The sequence below is a fragment of the Schistocerca americana genome, chromosome X (genome assembly GCF_021461395.2).
Source record: "Schistocerca americana isolate TAMUIC-IGC-003095 chromosome X, iqSchAmer2.1, whole genome shotgun sequence".
Lineage (NCBI taxonomy): Eukaryota > Metazoa > Arthropoda > Insecta > Orthoptera > Acrididae > Schistocerca > Schistocerca americana.
In genome coordinates, this window is record NC_060130.1 from 303,073,516 (window position 1) to 303,098,404 (window position 24,889).

Sequence of the window (24,889 nt, forward strand, 5' to 3'; positions counted from 1 at the left end):
AGACAAATTAGGGCTCGTACGGAAGCATATCAATAACTGAGTAATCCCATACTCAGGAAATGAGTGCAGGGCAGTTGATGCAGTAATCCTGCATCACAGCTCACGGCGAGATCCTAGTGGAGGTGGTTTGCCATTTGCTTCCTCGGATTAATTGAAGTGTCAGGTGTGAAACTGTGTCGTGTGGATGACTGGCGAGTGCTTGTACACTGTAGTGTGGAGGTTTGTGTTGCGGATGAAGGAAAATGGCAGGGGGGGGGGGGGGGGGGGGTGTGAAACTCAGCATGGCGCACAGCCTCCTACTGTCGAATAGCACGAAGGAGGCCGCCGTGCTTAACCTCCCATCCAACAGACGGATCACCATGAACGGTATCAAATGCCCTCACTGACACTCTGCAGAGTGTTTTGGATTTCAAGCCAAGACAATGGTGCAAAGACTGGTGATAAAGAACTTTCTCAACAAGTCTCATTCCCGTGCCGGTCTAATACTGGTAATGAAAACTTTCCACCATCCATATTTGAACCGGCTTACCTCAGAGTCGAGAGCCACTGCTCAGGAGTCCGTTAGCGACATCAAGTCACGGAGGAATATAGCAGTTTTTTTCCCCCTCTCTCCATTTGCGACTGGAACGAGAAAGGGAATGAATAGCAGCGATACAAGGTACCCTTCGCCATGCGCGGTAAGGGATAGAGTACGTCCAGTGATGTCTGCCGGTGTTATTTTGTTACGGAGCTCAGCTAGATGCTTCTCGTTGTCAGTTGGACAGCTTTCCATAACTTCATTAGCTCTGTATCCCCTTCCGCTACACTTCCGATACACTAGAGGTACGTTTGGGCGACGTTGCAATATAGCGCTGGTACCGGCTTCGATGTATTTATCTGTAGATCACATTTTTATATAGATGTAAACATTACACACTTGCAACAAATTTGTGTGGACAAATTCAGCAGATAAAATACACTCCTGGAAATTGAAATAAGAACACCGTGAATTCATTGTCCCAGGAAGGGGAAACTTTATTGACACATTCCTGGGGCCAGATACATCACATGATCACACTGACAGAACCACAGGCACATAGAAACAGGCACAGAGCATGCACAATGTCGGCACTAGTACAGTGTATATCCACCTTTCGCAGCAATGCAGGCTGCTATTCTCCCATGGAGACGATCATGGAGATGCTGGATGTAGTCCTGTGGAACGGCTTGCCATGCCATTTCCACCTGGCGCCTCAGTTGGACCAGCGTTCGTGCTGGACGTGCAGACCGCGTGAGACGACGCTTCATCCAGTCCCAAACATGCTCAATGGGGGACAGATCCGGAGATCTTGCTGGCCAGGGTAGTTGACTTACACCTTCTAGCGCACGTTGGGTGGCACGGGATACATGCGGACGTGCTTTGTCCTGTTGGAACAGCAAGTTCCCTTGCCGGTCTAGGAATGGTAGAACGATGGGTTCGATGACGGTTTGGATGTACCGTGCACTATTCAGTGTCCCCTCGACGATCACCAGTGGTGTACGGCCAGTGTAGGAGATCGCTCCCCACACCATGATGCCGGGTGTTGGCCCTGTGTGCCTCGGTCGTATGCAGTCCTGATTGTGGCGCTCACCTGCACGGCGCCAAACACGCATACGACCATCATTGGCACCAAGGCAGAAGCGACTCTCATCGCTGAAGACGACACGGCTCCATTCGTCCCTCCATTCACGCCTGTCGCGACACCACTGGAGGCGGGCTGCACGATGTTGGGGCGTGAGCGGAAGACGGCCTAACGGTGTGCGGGACCGTAGCCCAGCTTCATGGAGACGGTTGCGAATGGTCCTCGCCGATACCCCAGGAGCAACAGTGTCCCTAATTTGCTGGGAAGTGGCGGTGCGGTCCCCTACGGCACTGCGTAGGATCCTACGGTCTTGGCGTGCATCCGTGCGTCGCTGCGGTCCGGCCCCAGGTCGACGGGCACGTGCACCTTCCGCCGACCACTGGCGACAACATCGATGTACTGTGGAGACCTCACGCCCCACGTGTTGAGCAATTCGGCGGTACGTCCACCCGGCCTCCCGCATGCCCACTATACGCCCTCGCTCAAAGCCCGTCAGCTGCACATACGGTTCACGTCCACGCTGTCGCGGCATGCTACCAGTGTTAAAGACTGCGATGGAGCTCCGTATGCCACGACAAACTGGCTGACACTGACGGCGGCGGTGCACAAATGCTGCGCAGCTAGCGCCATTCGACGGCCAACACCGCGGTTCCTGGTGTGTCCGCTGTGCCGTGCGTGTGATCATTGCTTGTACAGCCCTCTCGCAGTGTCCGGAGCAAGTATGGTGGGTCTGACACACCGGTGTCAATGTGTTATTTTTTCCATTTCCAGGAGTGCAGATCTGAGTGGTGTCTGTTCTGTTGAACATATCAAACAGAACACACACCACTCATACCTATAATCCTATGGGCGCGACGTCTGTTGGATGAAAAAGTTGAAGTGCCGATGCAGAACCAACTTTCGAACTCAAACGAGAATCGGAAATCTGCGAGTAGGGGGATAGTGGGCTGGGTTCGTTGCAATGCGGCGAGCGAGGAGTTGGGAACTTTGGTCTGACAGTAAGCCTGTCTAGATGGCCGAGCCGGTTAAGGGAACCGTTCTAGAGAAGCGGAGCATCCGGCTTAAGAGTCCCGGTCTGGCACAAATTTTCAGCTCTCGCCGTTGCACTGCCGCAATGCCTTGTGCGCTTAGAAGTCATTATTTCCTTCCTATCTCTTTTATTCCAACAAAAGAACAGCAGTAGACACCATTGGACATAACTTCCGGCCACCCGCTTCCACATACAAGAGCCGCTCCATCAGCAGAAGTGTGTTAAGATGCCTTAAGACATTTTATCGTTTAATACAAAATTTCGGTGTATATACAGGGTGTTACAAAAAGGTACGGCCAAACTTTCAGGAAACATTCCTCACACACAAATAAAGAAAAGATGTTATGTGGACATGTGTCCGGAAATGCTTAATTTCCATGTTACAGCTCATTTTAGTTTCGTCAGTATGTACTGAACTTCCTCGATACCCCACCAGTTGGCCCAATTGAAGGAAGGTAATGTTGACTTCGGTGCTTGTGTTGACATGCGACTCATTGCTCTACAGCACTAGCATCAAGCACATCAGTACGTAGCATCAACAAGTTAGTGTTCATAACGAACGTGGTTTTGCAGTCAGTGCAATGTTTACAAATGCGGAGTTGGCAGATGCCCATTTGATGTATGGATTAGCACGGGACAATAGCCGTGGCGCGGTACGTTCTTATCGAGACAGATTTCCAGAACGAAGGTGTCCCGACAGGAAGACGTTCGAAGCAATTGATCGGCTTCTTAGGGAGCACGGAACATTCCAGCCTATGACTCGCGACTGGGGAAGACCTAGAACGACGAGGACACCTGCAATGGACGAGGCAATTCTTCGTGCAGTTGACGATAACCCTAATGTCAGCGTCAGAGAAGTTGCTGCTGTACAAGGTAACGTTGACCACGTCACTGTATGGAGAGTGCTACGGGAGAACCGTACCATGTACAGCGTGTGCAGGCACTATCAGCAGCGAATGGTTCATCCAACAACGCGTCAATCCTCATTTCAGTGCAAATGTTCTCTTTACGGATGAGGCTTCATTCCAACATGATCAAATTGTAAATTTTCACAATCAACATGTGTGGGCTGACGAGAATCCGCACGCAATTGTGCAGTCAAGTCATCAACAAAGATTTTCTGTGAACGTTTGGGCAGGCATTGTTGGTGATGCCTTGATTGGGCCCCATGTTCTTTCACCTACGCTCAATGGAGCCCGTTATCATGATTTCATACGGGATATGCTCCCTGTGCTGCTAGAACATGTGCCTTTACAAGTACGACACAACATGTGGTTCATGCACGATGGAGCTCCTGCACATTTCAGTCGAAGTGTTCGTACGCTTCTCAACAACAGATTCGGTGACCGATGGATTGGTAGAGGCGGACCAATTCCATGGCCTCCACGCTCTCCTGACCTCAACCCTCTTGACTTTCATTTATGGGGGCATTTGAAAGCTCTTGTCTACGCAACCCCGGTACCAAATGTAGAGACTCTTGGTGCTCATATTGTGGACGGCTGTGATAAAATACGCCATTCTCCAGGGCTGCATCAGCGCATCAGGGATTCCATGCAACGGAGGGTGGCAGGGTGGATGCATGTATCCTCGCTAACGGACATTTTGAACATTTCCTGTAACTGTTTGAAGTCACGCTGGTACGTTCTGTTGCTGTGTGTTTCCATCCCATGATTAATGTGATTTGCAGAGAAGTAATAAAATGAGCTCTAACATGGAAAGTAAGCGTTTCCAGACACATGTCCACATAACATCTTTTCTTTATTTGTGTGTGAGGAATGTTTCCTGAAAGTTTGGCCGTACCTTTTTGTAACACCCTGTATACGTCCGAAAGTGAATTATTGAAACACGTTATGTTAAGTTAAACATAAACATTGTGACTGCTAACAGTTTAACACAGAGGGATCGGTGTGGTTACGCCACTTTAAAGTTTTACATTTCCATAAATCAACGTAGGCGAATGTCGGGATAGAGAAACTTTAAAAAATTGGTCAGTTGCCTCCACGTCATATGGTGTCATTTTGACCTTACAATTGGACATCATATTTTGTTTAAATGTCACTTACACTGAATCCAGATTTTGCTCCATCGGTTTCCATTACTTAACGTACTGAAAAAGACACAGTTTTAGAGAAAATAATTGTTCAGTTTTTATGATGAATTGTTCTTTCGCGGTCTCATTGTGTGCATCGACGAGACGAAATATGAAGAGGAGTCGAGGTGAGCGTAATGAATGCCAGACTGGTCTTCCTGTTTTTTCCGCCTCCCGCCTGCGGGGTTTGCCTTCGCCAGACGGAGGCAGCGAGATGACGGGCCACAGCGCACATACATAATTCTGAGCCCGCCACAACCTTTTTAATTTTGTTTCGGTTCATCCCAGTTTTATGGACAAAAAACGTGGCCGCGCGCTGTTAGGGCGCCAGACCACGTGGCAGCTGCTCGCTGGCGGATCCCACCCGCCCGGGGCCGTCTCCGCGCTCGTCACAACATTCCAGTTCATCCCTCACGCTTTTCACACACATTGCCCACCGTATTTATTTAACCTAATAAGTTCACTGCGTGTGGGTCACTCTCAGGTCAGCCCGAAGTTTTAGACAAAGACGTCGCACTGACGGTGTTAACTTACAAACTGGGAGACCACAAAGTACAGTCCGAGAGATTCGGAAGCAAAATAACACGTGACGGGCGAAGAACGGACGACGTAAAAAGTTGACTAGCAGAGGCAAAGAGAGCATTCCTCGTGAAGAGGTCTACTATTATCAAATATCAAACTAATTTTAGGAAGAAATTTCTGAACATACATTTGAAGCACAGCATTGTATGGAGATGAATCACGTACTGTGGGAAAACTGGAATAGAATCGAAGCGTTTGACATGGGGTGCCACAAAAAAATGGTCCAAATGGTTCTGAGCACTATGGGGCTTAACTTCTGAGGTCATCAGTCCCCTAGAACTTAGAACTACTTAAACCTAACTAACGTAAGGACATAACACACATCCATGCCCGTAACAGGATTCGAACCTGCGACCGTAGCGGTCGCGCGGTTCCAGACTGAAGCGCCCAGAATCGCTCGGCCACCCCGGACGGCTGGGGTGCCACAGAAGGCTGTAGAAGATTAGGACTACCGATAAGAAGTACGGTCCTCGGCAGAATAGGCAAGGAGAAGAATATGAAGAAAACATTGACAAAAGTGATAATATGATAGGGCATGTGTTAAGATACTACGGAATAACCTACATGGTACGAAAAGTAGGACCGGTAAAGGGTAACTGTAGAGGAGGACTGAGATTGCAATAATTAAAGCACAGTTTTACAGTATTACAGGTTACGTGGCTATGATTATGTACACACACACACACACACACACACACACACACACACACACACACACACACACACACACACACACACAAAAATTCTGCATAACCCTGGTTCCCAGAACTCCTGAAGATAGACATTGACTGTGGATATTGTATCACAGGCACAGTCCCTTTGAAACTTCCCCTTAGAAAAATTATACAAGACTGTGCTTAAACTGACACACAATATTTTTTAGCGCAACGCAATCTGACTTTCAGTAATCCCTACAAAAGAATGGCCCTGACTAACATTAACCTATGCCTTTCACAAATCACTTACCTCACAAAAATCTTCGTTACTCGAACTACTGCAAAACAGCGAGCGCCACTACTGCCAGCTAAATAAAAGATTCAAACTACGGAAGGCACTAACTACTGATAGGCATAGTTAGCAAATGAAAGATTTTAATAGAGAACAAACAATGTATTTACCTTAATAGTCATAATATATATAGCAGTTCATGACATCCAGTCTTACAAATTTCAAAACTCCGCCATTTCTCTCCCCACATCCACCACTGTTGGCGGCTCACCTCCAACTGCGCAACGCTACGCGCTGTTCACAGCCAACTGCCCAACACTACAATAGCAGACAACAATGCAAACTAGCCACAGACTGCACACAGCACAGCCAGTGATTTTCATCCAGAGCGCTACGTGGCGTTACAATATAAAAACATAAACAGCCTACTTACATAGCCCCCATGCTCCCCACAAAAAATTTTACAAATTGTTTTGGGCAGTGGCCAATACAGATTTGAAAAAAATTTTCATAGTTACAATAACAAAGATATCAAAAGCACACACTTATTGATACAATGTTGGTCATAAGCTAAAATTTTCTCACAGTCCATAAAGACAGTCCTGATCCAAAATTGTTAAGGCTTTCGTGGCCACTTGTTGACAAACTGCCTATTGGCTTCTGTCTCGGGTTCTTCGGCCGACGTTCATCTAATGATTTTTCTGACGTTTCGCCAGCACGAGTGGCTGGCATTGTCAAAGCTTCACCCTCCATTGCCGGTGGTGAACTGGAGCCGAGCTCGCGGGCGCAGACTATATGTACCTGGCGCGCCAACGTCCGAGGGCTTCTCCGCGGTCATTTCCGGTGCGGTTCTCCTCTTGCTACCTGCGACGGTCGTTCGCTGCAGTACGGGAAGCCAGGATCCGTTGACCTTAAGGCTTTCCTCTTTCTTGTTCAAACTGTTGGCGTGTTTTTGTATTTCTACAGCTTCTCTGAACAAGCGCGTGTGAGAATGCTTCTCTACAGCCAGAACTTCCGTGTCGGCGAATTTTATTACGTGGTCGGTCTCATTCAGTCCGTGCTCCGCCACGGCCGATTTCTCCACTTGCCCCAACCTGCAATGTCGCTTATGCTCTTTGATCCTGGTGTTGATGGATCGTCCAGTCATTCCGACATAAACTTTTCCGCATGTGTATACGGTATATTCCCGACATTGCAAGTGGGTCTCTTTCTTCTCCTTCGCCGATGTAAGACACTCTTTGATCTTCCTTGTCGGTTTGAAAATCGTCTTTACGCCATGTTTGCGCAATATACGGCCGATTCTGTCCGTCACTCTGGGAATGTATGGCAGAAAGGCCTCCATTGCCGGTGGCAGAGCACGCACTGAATGAGACCGACCACGTAATAAAATTCGCCGACGCGGAAGTTCTGGCTGTAGAGAAGCATTATCACACGCGCTTGTTCAGAGAAGCTGTAGAAATACAAAAACACGCCAACAGTTTGAACAAGAAAGAGGAAAGCCTTAAGGTCAACGGATCCTGGCTTCCCGTACTGCAGCGAACGACCGTCTCAGGTAGCAAGAGGAGAACCGCACCGGAAATGACCGCGGAGAAGCCCTCGAACGTTGGCGCGCCAGGTTCATATAGTTTGCGCCCGCGAGCTCGGCTCCAGTTCACCACCGGCAATGGAGGGTGAAGCTTTGACAATGCCAGCCACTCGTGCTGGCGAAACGTCAGAAAAATCATTAGATGAACGTCGGCCGAAGAACCCGAGACAGAAGCCAATAGGCAGTTTGTCAACAAGTGGCCACGAAAGCAGTAACAATTTTGTATTACGCCTCTGAGGAGGAGATTTGCAGATTGTACCGACGCCTTGACCAACGACGGAAGAAGAAAGCGCGACTGATGTCCTCTCTGGCCTTTCTGTCACGGTGCCGAGATGAATGTGCTACATCGAAGTTCTTGAGATGTAAGTGCCTATTCACCACCGCCCAAGCACATCGTATCTACGACAGAATGGAACGAGCTTTTCTTCGTGAGCGAATACATACAACACGGAGAGACTTGGCAAGAACGGATCAGGAGCTTCTGGACATTTTCTATCAACTAAGTAGCAAAATGCATCGAGGCGACTGGGACAAGATCGACAGCATCACTCACAGGAGCATGCAGAACGAACTCGAGCGCTGCACCGAGCGACAGAAGAAAAAGTTTGAAAGATGCCGGAAGCAGACCGACAAGGCGATTCCCGACATGTCACACACAGTGGTCAACCTCACTGAACGACAATTGACAGAAGAAGTGTCTGTTCTTCAAAAAGGAGGGAATTTCGCTATCACCCCGAGAACTATACCTATGGAGGATATCATTGCAATCTGGACCACTACCTTTAAAAGTCTCGCTGTATGGTAGTACAACATGCAATGTCTAGTTTCCATGAGCCATAAAAAGGGCGGAAATGATGTTTATGTCGATCTCACTTCCAATTTTCTGTAAAAGTTCCGGAACTCTTGGAACCTAGGTGATGGAAAACTCTTTTTGATGTGTGTAGTTTGTGAAGTCGTAATTCTTTAAGGTTGTGTAAAATATTGTGAAATGCCTGAAGTTCAGTTGACAATGTTAAAAAGCATGTTTGTTGTACAACATAAGTGAAGAGTGATCAGTTTAACAGCTTCTCACCCATGGTCAAGAACTCAAAAAAATTTAGCATTATAACCATTTAATCTGTAATATTGTGTAGTTTATTTATTGCGCTTAACATTTTCCATTGTGCAAATTGTAATTTCAAAGATAAGAAAAAGTTCGATGCACAACACACCATGCAAATGGGTTGTATCTTTGGTTATAATATTTGATTACCTAAGAACCCAGTGTCACTTACAGACGCTAGTCAGTTGTTTGCTGAAGATGGCCCAATAAGCCGAAAACTAGTTTAAAAACCAGTAGAACGAAAACAGTGGATTTCTTATCCAACCGTCAACGTAATTGCATTGTTACTCTGTAACGATCAACCGGAGAACTCGTGTCCCCTATACCAAAATACGCAGAAAATATCTTTGAGCAAGCTTCGAAGTTCTGCTGGAATTCGGGTTCGCTCTGTATATGCGAGCAGATACTTCCATGAAAGGACCGTGGGCGAAGAACACCGTCTCAGAATGATTGATTACGGGCCATTTAGAAAGAGTCAGAAATAGCGAGAGGCGACCCTGGGTAAGACTGAATTTAGTCGCAGAGGAGTTCGCCGCGACGTCACCTGGAGCAGCTGAGCTCAGCTCCTACGCGGGACTTTCCGCCAATTACGGTCCACTGCCGGAGCCCACACACACACGCGCACGTCTTCTGCGCACGCGTGCTTTCCTGCGCTTCGCTGTCTTCAATCTCAATACTCCAGATCTCTTGCGAAATGAAAACGGTGCATCGAAACACTTAAAAGTATGTAACAAGGTAAATACCCTAGCTCGAATTGTAACAACTGAAAAAGTGGGAATGTTTCTCCTACCACTCATCACGGTCATTTATCTGTAAATCTCTAAAGTTGCATGCATTAGATATTGAAAGACGAATGAGTTTAGGATTCACAAGAGTCCTAAACGCTGACTGCGAATTCCTTGACATCGGTTGTATTAGGTATAAACTGAGACGAGTCATGAGATAGCGATATGAACGTACAGCTGACGGTAGTGTCGCTATTGCATTCACAAGGTGTAAAAGGGCAATGCATTGGCGGGGGTCAAAAATGGTTCAAATGGCTCTGAGCACTATGGGACTTAACTTCTGAGGTCATCAGTCCCCTAGAACTTAGAACTATTTAAACCTAACTAACCTAAGGACATCACACACATCCACGCCCGAGGCAGGATTCGAACCTGCGACCGTAGTGGTCGCGCAGTTCGACTGTAGCGCCTAGAACCGCTCGGCCACCTCGGCCGGTGGGCGGGGGTCATTTGTACCCAGATCATTGATACCTAAAAGTTTATGATGGGATTACGGTCGAACAATGGGAATGGTCTTTCAACGCGGAATGGTAGTTGGACTGTAGTAATAGGGTAATGTCGCTTGGGAGGAGAAGGCTCGAAGAACTTTTATTCAGAGGCTGCTCCTCTCCAATGGCATCCTGCATAGTGTTTAAAGTATACTGCACGCAAGCAGTCATGTATTGCTCGTCTTATGTGCAGACAGAAGTATGTTCTCTTCTCTATTCAAAGCTATAATCAACGAATTTCATCTATCAGAAATGTATTAAGTTATTTGAGGAATAATGCATTCAAGTAGCAATGAACTATATTCTATTTCAACTAACAAGTTACAAACATAAGTGTATTTCTCATGTGAAGCTAAAATTCATGTATTCCATGTATGAATTGCTCTATCAGCATTTAATCTGTACAATCTGTGTAGACATACATTAACGCAAACCATTTCAGATGAGAATAGCTATAGGTTGTACCGAGACCTTCTCATCTGAATTAGACAGATACGGGCCATTACTAATCAACATGCTACTTACACTGTATTACTCATCCACATGCAGCATATCACTTCCCTCTATATATTACAAATTATTCTTAACCACGCTCATTGATACATTTTCTTTTTTTTCTGTGACATTTGCATTGTATGAATAACATTCTCAACAACTAGGTAGTAGCAAATTATATGGAACCATTTTCACAATTGTTAAGCATTCAATTCGCTGTAATCTCAGAGAAATCTTTATATTATGTTCTTTGTTATTTAAAAAAAGCATTAACAACTGTATACCAATAAGCACTCAGTCTTCAGGCAACAAGTGGCCCACCGGGACCATCCGACCGCCGTATCATACTCAATGAGGATGCGGGTAGGAGGGGCGTGTGGTCAGCACACCGGTCTCCCGGTCGTTGTGATGGTTTTCTTTGACCGGTCGAGTAGCTCCTCAATTGGCATCACGAGGCTGAGTGCACCCTGAAAAAGGCAACAGCGCATGGCGGCTAGATGGTCACCCATCGAAGTGCCGACCACGCCCGACAGCGCTTAACTTCGGTGATCTCACGGGAACCGGTGTATCCACTGCGGCACGGCCGTTGCCCATGCCAATAAGACTGTAATAATAAGTCCTTGATATTAGATTCAGAAGCATCCGACCCACCTTAGTTTTTCAAGACGGTCGGTTACTCTGTACTGTTAATGAAATAAATAAGTAAATGGTGGTTCGAGCTAGACGCAAGGGACATTCCATTTCGGAAATCGTGGAGGAATTCAATATTCAGATATCCACATTGTCAAGTGTGTGCTGGGAGTACTACATTTAAAGGCATTACTTCCCACCGCCGACAACGCAGTTGCCGACGGCCTTCACTTAACGACAGAGAGCAGTGACGTATGCATAGAGTTTTCAGTGCTAACAGACAAGCAACACTGCGTGAAATAGTCGCAGAAATCAATGTGGGACGTACGACGAACGTATCCGTTAGCACAGTGTGGCGAAATGGGCTATGGCAGAAGACAGACGAGAGTTCCCTTGCTAACAGCACGAAATCGCCTGCAGTGCGTCTCCTGGGATTGTGACCATATCGGTCCACCCTAAACGACTGGAAAACCTCGGCCTGGTCAGACGAATCCCGATTTCAGTTGGTAAGAGCTGATGGTAGGGTTACTGTGTGGCGCAGACCCCACGAAGCCATTGACCCAAGTTGTCAACAAGGTTCTGTGCAAGCTAGTGGTGGCTCCATAATGGTGTGGGCTGGGTGTACATGGAATGGACTGGGTTCTGTCGCCCAACTGAACCGATCATTGGCTGGAAATGGTTACGTTCGGCTACTTGGAGACCATTTGCAATCACTTAGGGACTTTGTGGTCCCAAACAACAATGGAATTATGGGTGACAGTGCGTCATGTCACCGGATGAATAGTTAACGATTGGTTTTTGGAACATTGTGGACAGTTAGAACAAATCATTTGGCCACCCAAATCCTCCAGCATCGTCCTATGGAACAATTGTGGGACGTAATCGACAGCTGATTTCCTGCACCAGCAACACACCAGCCATTGGTTCAAATAGTTCAAATCGCTCTGAGCACTATGGGACTTAAAATCTGAGGTCATCAATCCCCTACACTTAGAACTAGTTAAACCTAACTAACCTTAGGAGCCGACCAGTGTGGCCGAGCGGTTCTAGGCGCTACAGTGTGGCACCGCGCGACCGATACGCTCGCAGGTTGGAATCCTGCGTCGGGTATGGATGTGTGTGATGTCTTTAGGTTAGTTAGGTTTAAGTAGTTCTAAGTTATAGGGGACTGATGACCTCAGATGTTAAGTCTCATAGTGCTCAGAGCCATTTGAACCATAACCGAAGCACATCACACACATCCATGCTCGATGCACAATTCGAACCTGCGATCGTAGCAGTCGCGTGGTTCCGGACTGAAGCGCCTGGAACCGCTCGCCCGCCGCGGCCGGCTACACCAGCAATTACGGATGGCTATAGAGGCAGTATGCCTCAGTACTTCTGCAGGAAACTTCAAACGACTTGAGCCTCTGCCTCGTCGAGTTGCTGCACTACGCCGGGCAAAAGTAGGTCCGATCCGGTTTTAGGAGGTATCCCATGACGTTTATCACCTCAGTGTAAATCTACTACCCAATAGTGACATACAAAAATGTGTGCCGGACCGGGACTCTAACCCGGATTTCCCGCTTACCGCGAGCAGTTATCTTAACCACTTCCGCTATCCGTCCTTGCTCCCCGAACCGGCCAAAACTTCCGTACGTCACACTGACTAAATCATTGTATTGTAGTCTAGAGCATTCATCACCTAGTGCCCGCAACATCACTTGGATTCCCGTGACACGTGGTAATTTCGGTCAGTCTGGAGTGCGTGCACAGACATCCGTAGTGGTAAAAGTGACTGCTCGCGATAAGCGGGGAAAAATTTTCGTAAGCGTAGTAGATCCATACCTAATACAGCTGATGACAAAGAATTTGCAGTCGGAGAATAAACTTCAAAGTATTTCATACGGCTATGGGTATTAGTCAGTCTGTCCTTCCAGGCATGCATAAGAGTCCTGAATGACATTGTTGTTCACAGAGAAGTCGCAACGGTAGATAACAGTAGCGAAATGCAAGAAGACCAACAAAGTTGTTAAAATGGCTCTGAGCACTGAGACTTAACATCTGAGGTCATCAGTCCCCTAGAACTTAAAATTACTTGAACCTGACTAACCTAAGGACATCACACACATCCATGCCCGAGGCAGGATTCGAACCTGCGACCGTAGCGGTCGCGCGGTTCCAGACTGAAGCGCCTAGAACCGCTCGGCCACATCGGCCAGCGAAGACCAACGGAAGATCGACGCTATGTGCAAGGGCTGGCTGTTTACCCTCAACGTAAACAAATGAAACGTATTGCGCATAAACAAACAGGACTCATTATTGTATAACAACACAATTGCAGCAATCGCTAGAGCTAGTCACAGCCATAAAATATCTAACAGTATGCGTACAAAGCGATTTAAATTGCAACGACATAAAACTAACCGTAGGTAAGGCAGATGCCAGGTAGAATCGTTGGAAGTATCCACAGGTATTATAGTCCACCCAAAAAGGAGGTAGTCTACATAACCATCTTTCGACAGTACCTGAACACTGTTCGTTAGTCTGGGCTCCGTACCAGATAACATTCAGAGAGGAAATAGAGAAGATCCAAAGAAAAGCAGCGCGTTTGGTTACAGGTTCACTGATGCTCGGTGATGCATTGCCAACTCCAGCAATAGACTCTGCAGGAAAGGCATTCTCCATCAGTGTGGTTTACTGTTAAAGTTTCAAGAGCATACGACCCTACAATATCAACAAATACACGGAAGCGCCATAGAAACTGGTATAGCCATGCGTATTCAAATAGATATACGTAAGCAGGCAGAATACGGCGCTGCTGTCTGCAAAAAGTGTCTGGCGCAGTTGTTAGACTGGTTACTGCTGCTACAACAGGAGGTTTCAAGATTTGAAATTGAGAGTGTGTACAGTCCTTGCGCGAGCCGTGGGACACAGCATATCCCAGGTAGTGATGAATTGGGGATTTTCTCGTACGACCATTCCACGAGTGTACCGTGAATATCAGGAATCCGATAAAACATCAAATCTCCGACATCGCTGTGGCCGGACCAACGACGAGTGCGTACTCTTCCGAATTTACATACAGCCCTGCAGGATTAATGGCGTCCATTGATTCCAGTATTACTTCAGACATCAGTCGAGTCTATGCCATGTCGTGTTGCGGCACTTCTGCGTTCTCTCGGGGGTTCTACACGATATTAGGCAGGTGTACCAGTCTCTTTGGCTCTTTATTGTATATTGCTTCCTTCCACGTATGTTTCTCGAAAAGACCAAAAAGTTAAAATTAGAGATATTTGAGCTAAGATTGATCAGCAGCGATCTTTGTTACCGCGAACAATTCAGTCCTGGAACCGGAAAAGGGAAGTGATAGTGGTACAAGGTAACCTCCGCCACACATTGTATTATGACTTGCGGAGTAGATGTACGTTGTAAATGAGGTATTATTGATTAAAAAAATAACATTTCCTTCAAACGTTATAAACTCGCCGGACAAAATATTACTCCTCTCTTGAAAGAGCACAGTAACCAATTTGGAGCGGTGTAAATAGTGTAGAACTGGTACTAGGTGGTTGTCTGACACTCCGCCGCTGATGTCATGGCGCTGGTGTGTGTGTGTGTGTGTGTGTGTGTGTGTGTGTGTGTGTGTGTGTCTATTCCAACATTATGATATTATGGATGAATGGAGACTTTGGGATACCTAGAAATGAAAAAGTAGAGGTACTAGGAAAGAAAGCATCTGTACACGGAGTTATTCAATATTATAAACTCCCTCTCAAAGATATGATACTCATGCTCAGAAAGTGGTTGTCATTGGACTGGCAAGAGGAATGGTAGAGCTCATCTAAAATCGAAGGCATTCACTACGCACTAATTCATCCCACGGTTCCAAGTGTACCATGGTACAATGCGGCACAGACCTTGAGGAACTTAGCGACAGTTACAGCACGGCTGAAATTCAATCACTGAAAATTCAACAAACACCTCTATAGGCACAATCTAAGCGCCAGCTATCTGTTTGCGGAGAGAAAGAAGAAACAAATCTTAAATTCTTGCTATATCCTCGGACCAGGTCTCACATCAACCTCCTTAAAAGCAATCTTCAGGCGCTTGGTCGTCAGTTAGCAAGCAACTCCAAACATTGTTAGCATCCAATGACATATGAAGTACAATAAGATTCCGTTAACAGTAACGTCTAATTACGACTCCCTGCGCTTTCCTGGTAATTACAGTTCCAGGTAACGACCGAAGAACAGTTAATTCACTATGTTCCCACGTACTACTCTGCATTACGTGGATCGCTCAGCCTGTAATGTATGTCACTATGTTCGTCCTATATGCATATGTCTGGATGCTGCTGTATACGTTGTTGGCTGTAATATCAAAATCTGGTTATTTTATACTGTTCTCATATTCTGTCTGAATGGTGGTTATAGACTTGCACAAGCTCTTGAAAAAATTCTTAAGGCATACAAAAGAAAATTTTGTTAATTTAGAAACATAGTTTAATATGGATTGAGTTGGAAACCAACGGCGTTTTATCATTTTTTGTATTGCCAGTAGGATTTTTGTAGCATATTACTTCTGTATTTCTTGTTACATTTTCACTTCGTTTATTCGCTTCAGTGTATTGTGGAGGTAAAATTTACGTCGGAATCTGTGCTGTAAGTCGTACCCTGGTACGAAGTTGCATAGGTTTAAACTAATGTATACTCCGCGTTGCCGACACAAACTGTATAATCATATTTGAAGTGCTGACAAGGGAACCTCCCCATCGCACCCCCCTCAGATTTAGTTACAACTTGGCGCAGTGGATAGGCCTTGATAAACTGAACACAGATCAATTGAGAAAACAGGAAGAAGTTGTGTGGAACTGTGAAAAAAATAAGCAAAATAGACAAACTGAGTAGTCCATGGGCTACATAAGCAACATCAAGGAGAACGTGAGTTCAGCAGCGCCGTGGTCCCGTGGTAGCGTGAACAGCTGCAGAAGAGGTGGTCCTAGGTTCAAGTCTTCCCACGAGTGAAAATTTTACTTTCTTTATTTTTGCATAGTTATTATCTGTCCGTTCGTTCATTGACGTCTCTGTCCACTGTAATAAGTTTAGTGTCTGTGTTTTGCGACCGCATCGCAAAACCGTGCGATTAGTAGACGAAAGGACGTGCCTCTCCAATCGGAACCGAAAACATTTGATCGCAAGGTCATAGGTCAACAGATTCCTCCACAGGAAAACACATCTGATGTATTCTATACGACACTGGTGACGGCATGTGCGTCACATGACAGGAATATGTTGTCGACCCACCTAACTTGTACACTTGGCGAATGGGTAAAAAGATTCTTCTACCTTGCCCGATTTAGGTTTTCTTGTGGATGTGATAATCACTCCAAAAGGTGATGAAAACATAAGAGTTTGTCACATAAACTGAAAATAAGAAATAAAATTTTCACTCGATGGAAGATTTGAACCAAAGACCTTTCGTTACGCGGCTGCTCACGTTACGACGAGACCACAGCGCTCCTGCGGTCCCAGTGTCTTTGATGTTGCATATCTTCCCATGAACTACTCAGTTTGTATATTTTGCTTATTTTTTCACAGTTCCACACAACTTCTTCCTGTTTTCTCAACTGATCTATGTTCAGTTTTTCAAGGCCTATCCACTGTGCCAACTTAAAACTAAATCTGAAGGGGGTGCGATGGGGAGGTTCCCTTGTGAGATGCCTATATGGGCACGTACCGAAAGCCAGTAAGTTAAAGGAAAACCGCGGGCTGTTGGACGTGCCTACAAGGAATGGTGTACCACTTGCGGCCATATTAGACGGCATATTAACAAGATCCTGACATAGGGACCGGACTACCGTCACGCTTTGTCAATCACAATCTGTTACAAACTACCAGGAATTTCTGCTGTCGGCGATTCAAAGGGAACTGCCTGCCATGGACGTTCGAAGTTCAGAAGGCAGGAGAGATCCTGACGAAAGTAGAAACTGTTAAGGTGGGTTGTGAGTACTGCTAGAGATTACTTTGTCACCCCCCCCCCTCCTTTTTCTGTTCATCAATGGTTCACGGAAAGTTTGATGGTAAGCCTCCGTATGACATCTGAGCTCGGATCTCTAATTTTACCTTCCTAGTATTTCCGCTATATACACTCCTGGAAATGGAAAAAAGAACACATTGACACCGGTGTGTCAGACCCACCATACTTGCTCCGGACACTGCGAGAGGGCTGTACAAGCAATGATCACACGCACGGCACAGCGGACACACCAGGAACCGCGGTGTTGGCCGTCGAATGGCGCTAGCTGCGCAGCATTTGTGCACCGCCGCCGTCAGTGTCAGCCAGTTTGCCGTGGCATACGGAGCTCCATCGCAGTCTTTAACACTGGTAGCATGCCGCGACAGCGTGGACGTGAACCGTATGTGCAGTTGACGGACTTTGAGCGAGGGCGTATAGTGGGCATGCGGGAGGCCGGGTGGACGTACCGCCGAATTGCTCAACACGTGGGGCGTGAGGTCTCCACAGTACATCGATGTTGTCGCCAGTGGTCGGCGGAAGGTGCACGTGCCCGTCGACCTGGGACCGGACCGCAGCGACGCACGGATGCACGCCAAGACCGTAGGATCCTACGCAGTGCCGTAGGGGACCGCACCGCCACTTCCCAGCAAATTAGGGACACTGTTGCTCCTGGGGTATCGGCGAGGACCATTCGCAACCGTCTCCATGAAGCTGGGCTACGGTCCCGCACACCGTTAGGCCGTCTTCCGCTCACGCCCCAACATCGTGCACCCCGCCTCCAGTGGTGTCGCGACAGGCGTGAATGGAGGGACGAATGGAGACGTGTCGTCTTCAGCGATGAGAGTCGCTTCTGCCTTGGTGCCAATGATGGTCGTATGCGTGTTTGTCGCCGTGCAGGTGAGCGCCACAATCAGAACTGCATACGACCGAGGCACACAGGGCCAACACCCGGCATCATGGTGTGGGGAGCGATCTCCTACACTGGCCGTACACCACTGGTGATCGTCGAGGGGACACTGAATAGTGCACGGTACATCCAAACCGTCATCGAACCCATCGTTCTACCATTCCTAGACCGGCGAGGGAACTTGCTGTTCCAACAGGACAATGCACGTCCGCATGTATCCCGTGCCACCCAACGTGCTCTAGAAGGTGTAAGTCAACTACCCTGGCCAGCAAGATCTCCGGATCTGTCCCCCACTGAGCATGTTTGGGACTGGATGAAGCGTCGTCTCACGCGGTCTGCACGTCCAGCACGAACGCTGGTCCAACTGAGGCGCCAGGTGGAAATGGCATGGCAAGCCGTTCCACAGGACTACATCCAGCATCTCTACGATCGTCTCCATGGGAGAATAGCAGCCTGCATTGCTGCGAAAGGTGGATATACACTGTACTAGTGCCGACATTGTGCATGCTCTGTTGCCTGTGTCTATGGGCCTGTGGTTCTGTCAGTGTGATCATGTGATGTATCTGACCCCAGGAATGTGTCAATAAAGTTTCCCCTTCCTGGGACAATGAATTCACGGTGTTCTTATTTCAATTTCCAGGAGTGTATGTGTAGGAGGACGCAGTATAACGGTTAACTGTTGTAGGAACCTACACCCTCGGTATTGTGAACAGTATTACACACCGTGTGGCACAATGCCACTCTTCAACGTCTGCTACAAGAGGTGGATGAATTATCTGCTACACTTTTGCGTTAGAACCAGCGAAGAAACGCGATATTGATCTTTGGAATCAACTTTTTTACAGTGGAATGGTATTCCGTACTAGGGATAAACCGTTAAGGTAGCACTCTTTAAGACTTGTCGTGTATTGGAAACATTCAGATTTAGGGTTGCCGTAAATTACTTTTGGCATATGCTAGAATCTTTTGTACCAAAAAGTCATATTTATCCTCGTAAAGTATATAAGTAACAAGTTTCGTTCTTAATGTGTAGTATCATGGTATTTTTAATCATCTTGAACAGCAACATAGAAGTAGGCACTGCTTTTTCTCGCACGCCAAGGGCACCAAAATAATGACGGAAGACGACTAAAGAAGTGGACCGCCTCGGCCACACATTTATGAAGACTGAAGACCCCTCCTTCGTGGACTGCATCGTGACAGTTTGTGAAGACACAAACGTGAGAATAAACTGGCGTGCAGTTCGGCCACCACGCACACGTAATTGTCGCAGAATCCCGGGTCACTTGACGTCAGATTTCTGCCTCGCCGACTCTGCGAGCGCCGATGTTTACCGTCGGACGCTACAAAAACTACGTCGGTCTATTAAAAACAAACGGCGAGGAATGCTGGCGCGAAGTATTTGCTTACGCCCGTCGGTATAGTAGGCGTGGGTGGATGGCTGGCTGGCTATGGCTCATCCATTGTACAGTCAGTCTCGAGCCAATTGACCTTCAGCTGTTCTCAGGCAAGCCACGGGCAGATTCAGGAGGTGACTGGGAGAACACAAGGAACGTTTCCACGACTCTTACCCAGCTGTGAGACCGCGTGAAGAAAGCTGAAGCTTTATTATAAGTCGATTCGAAAATGCAACGACTCAAATATTTTGTCTGCGTTTTTACTTACCCGGTTACCTTAATTGAAGGATATATGGCTCATCAGCCACATGACAATTCTCCGTCTCATAATGCCGTTATGAGTCTCGAAATCGTTTGGCAAGTTTACAGGGCTCCTACTTGCGTAGTAGGACGCGAGGAATAGCTTACGTTCTAGTGAAGAATGAATAGCGTGAGTACTAAATAGGTGTAGCATCGTCCTCGGTGTGCCAAAGTAAAGGCTCCGTGTGATCAGAGTTGGACTAAAGCTAGTAATTAGATTTGTAGGTATAACAGACATTGTTGGCACAACTACTTTCTGTGTTTGTAATGCAGCTCTTGCCTGTAAACAAATGGCGCCTGCATCTTTGCTCTAAAACAGACAGCAGAATAGTATTACTTCCTGACGATGGATAATTGAAGGTTATGGATGATGATGATTTTCTAAAAATGACCATTTTTATTTCTGAAACTTGTTAAACTGGTCATGCCAGTTAGTCATTCACTCGCCAGGTTTAACAAGGATTAAATAACAGAACAGCACCCGTCGGTATTTCCTGTGAACTAGTGAAGGCATTTCGACGGTGTCGATAAAAATATTTTGCTAAAGCTGAGGTTTCATGGATATATAGTGTGTGTGTGTGTGTGTGTGTGTGTGTGTGTGTGTGTGTGGGGGGGGGGGGGGGGGGGGGGGGGCGCGGCGCGCGCGCGTGCGTGCGTGCGTGCGTTATCTATGTAATCAAAGGTATCCGCACCACGCCAAAAACAAGTTTTTCGTATTAGTTGCATTGTGCTGCCAGGTACTCCATATCAGCGACCTCAGTAGTCCTGACACATCTTGAGAGCGCGCAGAATGGGGCGCTCTGCGGAACTTACGGACTTCGAACGTGGCCATGTGGGAGGGTGTCACTTGACATACGTCTGTACGCGCGATTTCCACACTCCTGAACATCCCTAGGTCCACTGCTCCCATGTGATTGTGAAGTGGAAACGTGAAGGGACACGTACAGCACAGAAGCGTACAGACCGACCTCGTCTGTGGACTGACAGGTACCGCCGATTGTTGAAGAGGGTCGTAATGTGTCGTAGGGAGACATCTATCCAGACCATCCCACAGGAATTCCAAGCTGCATTAGGATCCACTGCAAGTACTAAGACAATTACGCGGGAGGTGAGAAAACTTGGATTTCATGGTCGAGCGGCTGCTCATGAGCCACACATCGCCCCGGTAAATGCCAAACGACGCCTCACTTAATGTAAGGAGCGTAAGCATTGCCCGACTGAACAGTGGAAAAACGTTGTGTGGAGTGACGAATCACGGTATACAATGTGGCGATTCGATGGCAGGATGTGGGTATGGCGGATGCTCGGTGAACGTCATCTGCCAGCGTGTGTAGTGTCAACAGTAAAATTCGAAGGTGGTGGTGCTATGGTGTGATCGTGTTTTTCGTGGAGGGGCTTGCACCTGTCGTTGTTCCGCGTGGCACTATCGCAGCACAGGCCTACACTGATGTTTCAAGCACCTTCTTGCTTCCCACTGTTGAAGAGCTATTCGGGGATGGCGATTGAATCTTTCAACACGATCGAGCACCTGTTCATAATGCACGACCAGTGGCGTAGTGGTTACACGACAGTAACATCTCTGTAATGGACTGGCCTGCACAGTCCTGACCTGAATCCTATAGTAAACCTTCGTGATGTTTTCGAATGCCGTCTTCGTGCCAGGCCTCACCGACCGACAAAGGTACACCTCTCCTCAGTGTAATCACTCAGTGAAGAATCCGTTGCCATTCCCAAAGAAACCTTCCAGCACTTGATTGAACGTATGCCTGCGAGAGTGGAAGGTGTCATTAAGGCTAAGGGTGGGCCAACACCATATTGAATTCCAGCATTACCGAAGGACGTTGCCACGAACTTGTTAGTCATTTTCAGCTAGGTGTCTGGATACTTTTTATATCAGTGTGCTTGACAGAGTTAAAGCAGAAAGTTCTTAATTCATCAGCTATAGACAACGGATATTTTTTTACTGGGGATAATCATTCGGGTTACGCAAAGCTCGAGTAATATATATATATTTCTTCGCCCAATAGTAATACAGCAACGGAAGAAATTTTAAATGTATATCTGCGGATTGTTAACTGGTTTGTTTCAGATGGTCTCTTAAGTAAACGCAGCATTAAAGTGCAAGCAGTAAAGCACTAGTCATAAGTCTTCATTGAAAAAAAGAACATATCGTAAGAATAATTTGGTGCTCGCACTCTGTTGTCTTGCAGACCACGTATGGGCTAGGTATTTTAATTACAGTATCATAGTACATTATTTCCCTCATGAAATTCGTTGTAAACAGAGTTCAGAAGAAATAATAATAATAGAAGAAAAGTCGCCATGAATCTCTTCATTAAAATTTACTTCATTTCAGAAGGCGGTGAGCAATGCTGCCACCAAAATCTTTGATCACAATGATATTAATTACTTGTCACATAGCAAAGGTTAGTTTTAGAGTAAAATGAAAGAGTTCAGACAAATTCTGTTCCATGGAGGTACTTTAATTTAGAAACTTAATTTGTGCAAACGCGTTACATATTTCCGTCATTAAACTGAATATTGTTAAACTTTTCTGCTAATGGCCAGTTAGCAGCCTTACCAATCACGTTAATATTATGCAGTCTGGCTCGTTTCATGTCCTCACGATACATCGTGCGAAGTGATCCTTGGGAAATGTAACCAACAGATACTCCGTAAAATTAAAGTGAGCAAATTAATCGTAATAGGTGTGGTGTCGATATTGAAGTTTATTTGATCAGCAGCTAAGACACGATCTGCTTAAAGAACAGCATATTTGCCAGAGAAGCCAGTCCCAGCCGTTACGCAGGTTAAGGCAATATCTGGGCACCTGCCCTAACACCTCGTGTTACGCTTATACAGGCTAGCAGTACTCAAGTTTGAATCTGCGTACATTTCCCTGGCTACTGCTGAATCTTCACCTACCGATCGAAGGGGTCCAGGTGCACCAAATATGCAAAGATCTCACCTATCTAACTGTTGGATATGTTCGTAAAAGGAAAGCTGGTACACACGAACGCAAATGAAGCACCAGTATGATACTCAACAAACTTTGCGGAGATGTTCTCACATAGCGGATATTCAAAACAGTGTCCATAATCATCACGAGGTGTGACCCCATGGGCATGAATACAGTCGTGCATTCGTTGTGGTTCGGAAGCAAACTGCCTCCGAATGCTACCTTAGTTTATTGCCATGCTTGAAACGCATGATGCGTCGACTGGTGAAAATTGCTGACTGCAGGCTGGTACGGATTTATGTCCTCATCGCATCGCAGACATCCTCTACCACTGACATATCAAGGGAGTGGGCAGTTCAGTCAAGGATTCGTACATTCTTCGTGGTGTTTGGGGTCTGAAAGACAGTGTGAGACCTTGCATATCGTGCTGGAATATGCCATTTGGTACTCTCGCCATTAAAGGTATGGCAATTACTTTTAACAGTCTAGCTACATACTGTCGAGCATTGAGCCTCCCATCAACAGTTACCAGATGAGCACTGTTGCAAGTATAATTGCTACCCACACTATCATTCCAGGCGTTGAAGTTGTATGGGTCTCGAGAGTCGTTGCTTCGTGAGATCTTTGACTAGGTCTTCTACGGACACATTGACTTTTGGTGTGTGTTCTGTTGTCTGGAATGAAAATAAGCACTTGAGATACCGAAATGGCTCTCTTACATAATCTTTTTGCAGTAATGTGGCCTTGCAGAGTAACCATGGGGCCCCATAGAAAACAATGATATGGCTGCCCAAATCACCAGTCAACCGCGGCCACTCTTCACTCTTGGGACGTAAACTCGGCCAAAAATTGGAAACAGTGTGAAACAACTCACCCTACGAAATGACTTGCTTTCATTGCTCCATAGTCCACGTTTTGTGACTTCTGCACAACGTTTTCCTTTTACGGACAATTGCATCACTGACGAGTGGTCTGGAATTCGAGCTCGCCCTAAAATTCCCTGCTTATGGAGCTCCCTTAGTGCTGTTTAGGTGCTGACGGGGTTCGCGAGTGCGACATTCAGCTCAGTGACTTTTGCAGCTGTCATTTATATTTTTCTTCACAATCCTCTTCAATGACAGTCCGTCACGATCACTCAACGCACACCTCCGTCCGCGTTGTCTGTATGCGGTATACTGCGCCTCTTCAAACAAGAAACGCTTAGACTGGCTTGGTTGCGGAACCACCCACAATTTGCCTACGTTCTGATTGACTCAGATCCGAAATCATGAGCTCAAAACTATGTAGAAAAGGGTTCTGACCACGACTGACAGTTGCAACGTCTTCGGGAAAATGCACAGGTGCCTTTCGTGGTAAAGTACAACAGTACAACCCGCAGGCTTGGTTAGCGTGTGTATTTATGTTCAAGAGCACATTTCTCGCGGTGTTCCCGTATTTTCGTCAAAGGCCTTTATGTGATATCATTAGAAGTCCTGTTCCCACACTTCCCTGCAGCACGTCCGACGTTACTTTGTTTCTGTGGAACGTTCTCCATGCAGTATAACATATTGGGCTTTATTATTCAAATATTCTTCAAACCAGTCACATATACGAAGACACTCCGTATGATTGTATATTGGTTAGTACTCGACATGCGGTTGTTTGTCAAACGACTTAAGGGAATGTGCAAAGATTCACTCTACCTGGTCAGCTGCGGCTGTTGTTTTTGCAAAATGTCGTGTATGAATAAAGCAAGCTGTTTCACACTAGTTGATTTTTTTTCTAAATCCGTACTGATTCTCTGAGAGATGGTTCAAATGGTTCTGAGCACTATGGGACTCAACTGCTGAGGTCATTAGTCCCCTAGAACTTAGAACTAGTTAAACCTAACTAACCTAAGGACATCACAAACATCCATGCCCGAGGCAGGATTCGAACCTGCGACCGTAGCGGTCTCGCGGTTCCAGACTGCAGCGCCTTTAACCGCACGGCCACTTCGGCCGGCTCTATGAGAC

General features: G+C 46.6%; 1 protein-coding gene and 1 pseudogene across 1 annotated transcript in view; one reads left to right on the top strand and one right to left on the bottom strand.

The window, feature by feature from the left end:
• LOC124555492 overlaps positions 1-24,889 on the top strand; it is a 341,553-nt gene that overhangs the window by 65,543 nt on the left and 251,121 nt on the right. The window lies entirely within an intron of this gene.
• LOC124557268 lies at positions 11,180-11,296 on the bottom strand (annotated as a pseudogene).